This window comes from Oncorhynchus kisutch, unplaced genomic scaffold (assembly GCF_002021735.2).
Source record: "Oncorhynchus kisutch isolate 150728-3 unplaced genomic scaffold, Okis_V2 scaffold3956, whole genome shotgun sequence".
Lineage (NCBI taxonomy): Eukaryota > Metazoa > Chordata > Actinopteri > Salmoniformes > Salmonidae > Oncorhynchus > Oncorhynchus kisutch.
The window spans coordinates 184374-186873 of record NW_022265901.1 but is presented as its reverse complement, the minus strand read 5'-3'; the positions used below and the strand labels follow the sequence as shown (position 1 = coordinate 186873).

Sequence of the window (2500 nt, the reverse complement as noted above, 5' to 3'; positions counted from 1 at the left end):
AGCGGTATGAGGTAGTGATATGAGGTAGATATGAGGTAGATATGAGGTAGTGATATGAGGTAGATATGAGGTAGTGATATGAGGTAGCGGTATGAGGTAGCGGTATGAGGTAGCAGTATGAGGTAACGATATGAGGTAACGATATGGGGTAGCGGTATGAGGTAGCGGTATGAGGTAGCGGTATGAGGTAGCGGTATGAGGTAGCGGTATGAGGTAGTGATATGAGGTAGCGGTATGAGGTAGCGGTATGAGGTAGCGGTATGAGGTAGCGGTATGAGGTAACGATATGAGGTAGCGGTATGAGGTAGCGATATGAGGTAACGATATGAGGTAGCGGTATGAGGTAGCGGTATGAGGTAGCGGTATGAGGTAACGATATGAGGTAACGATATGGGGTAACGATATGAGGTAGCGGTATGAGGTAACGATATGAGGTAACGATATGGGGTAACGATATGAGGTAGCGGTATGAGGTAACGATATGAGGTAACGATATGAGGTAACGATATGAGGTAATGATATGAGGTAAAGATATGAGGTAGCGGTATGAGGTAACGATATGAGGTAGCGGTATGAGGTAACGATATGAGGTAACGGTATGAGGTAACGATATGAGGTAACGATATGAGGTAGCGATATGAGGTAACGATATGAGGTAAAGATATGAGGTAGCGATATGGGGTAACGATATGAGGTAAAGATATGAGGTAGCGATATGAGGTAGCGGTATGAGATAGCGATATGAGGTAGCGGTATGAGGTAACGATATGAGGTAACGATATGGGGTAACGATATGAGGTAGCGGTATGAGGTAACGATATGAGGTAACGATATGGGGTAACGATATGAGGTAGCGGTATGAGGTAACGATATGAGGTAACGATATGAGGTAACGATATGAGGTAATGATATGAGGTAAAGATATGAGGTAGCGGTATGAGGTAACGATATGAGGTAGCGGTATGAGGTAACGATATGAGGTAACGGTATGAGGTAACGATATGAGGTAACGATATGAGGTAGCGATATGAGGTAACGATATGAGGTAAAGATATGAGGTAGCGATATGGGGTAACGATATGAGGTAAAGATATGAGGTAGCGATATGAGGTAGCGGTATGAGATAGCGATATGAGGTAGCGGTATGAGGTAGCGATATGAGGTAGCGGTATGAGGTAGCGAGATGAGGTAGATATGAGGTAGCGGTATGAGATAGCGATATGAGGTAGCGGTATGAGGTAGCAATATGAGGTAGCGGTATGAGGTAGATATGAAGTAGCGATATGAGGTAACGATATGAAGTAGATATGTCTAACTGATTGATACACTGTCTCCTCTTGCATTCAGTTTAAATTATGAGCTGTGATATATTGTAATATGAGGTAGCGATATGAGGTAGCGAGTAGCGGTATGAGGTAGCGGTATGAGGTAGTGATATGAGGTAGCGAGTAGCGGTATGAGGTAGCGATATGAGGTAGTGATATGAGGTAGCGATATGAGGTAGCGATATGAGGTAGTGATATGAGGTAGCGATATGAGGTAGTGATATGAGGTAGTGATATGAGGTAACGATATGAGGTAGTGATATGAGGTAACGATATGAGGTAGTGATATGAGGTAACGATATGAGGTAGTGATATGAGGTAGCGATATGAGGTAGTGATATGAGGTAGCGAGTAGCGATATGAGGTAGCGGTACGAGGTAGTGATATGAGGTAGTGATATGAGGTAGCGATATGAGGTAGCGGTATGAGGTAGCGATATGAGGTAGTGATATGAGGTAGCGATATGAGGTAGCGGTATGAGGTAGCGATATGAGGTATGCGGTATGAGTAGCGATATGAGGTAGTGATATGAGGTAGCGATATGAGGTAGCGAGTAGCGATATGAGGTAGAGGTATGAGGTAGCAATATGAGGTAGCGAGTAGCGATATGGGGTAGCGATATGAGGTAGCGAGTGTCAATATGAGGTAGCGAGTGTCAATATGAGGTAGCTATATGAGGTAGCGAGTGGCAATATGAGGTAGCGATATGAGATAGCGAGATGAGGTAGCGAGATGAGGTAGCGGTATGAGGTTGCAATATGAGGTAGCGGTATGAGGTTGCAATATGAGGTAGCGGTATGAGTTAGTGGTATGAGGTTGCAATATGAGGTAGCGGTATGAGGTAGCGGTATGAAGTAGTGATATGAAGTAGCGAGTAGTGATATGAAGTAGCAATATGAGGTAGCGAGTAGCGATATGGGGTAACGCTATGAGGTAGCGAGTAGTGATATGAAGTAGCGATATGAAGTAGCGATATGTAGTGATATGAAGTAGCTATGTGTAGTGACATGAAGTAGCGAGTAGTGATATGAAGTAGCTGTATGTAGTGATATGAAGTAGCGAGTAGTGATATGAAGTAGCTATATGTAGTGGTATGAAGTAGTGACATGAAGTAGCGAGTAGTGATATCAATTAGCGAGTAGTGATATGAAGTAGCGAGTAGTGATATGAAGTAG

The 2500-nt window shown here is 43.6% G+C and overlaps 1 protein-coding gene across 1 annotated transcript in view; it reads left to right on the top strand.

Annotated features, from left to right (window-relative positions):
• LOC116372486 (regulator of G-protein signaling 12-like) overlaps positions 1 to 2500 on the top strand; it is a 55039-nt gene that overhangs the window by 48288 nt on the left and 4251 nt on the right.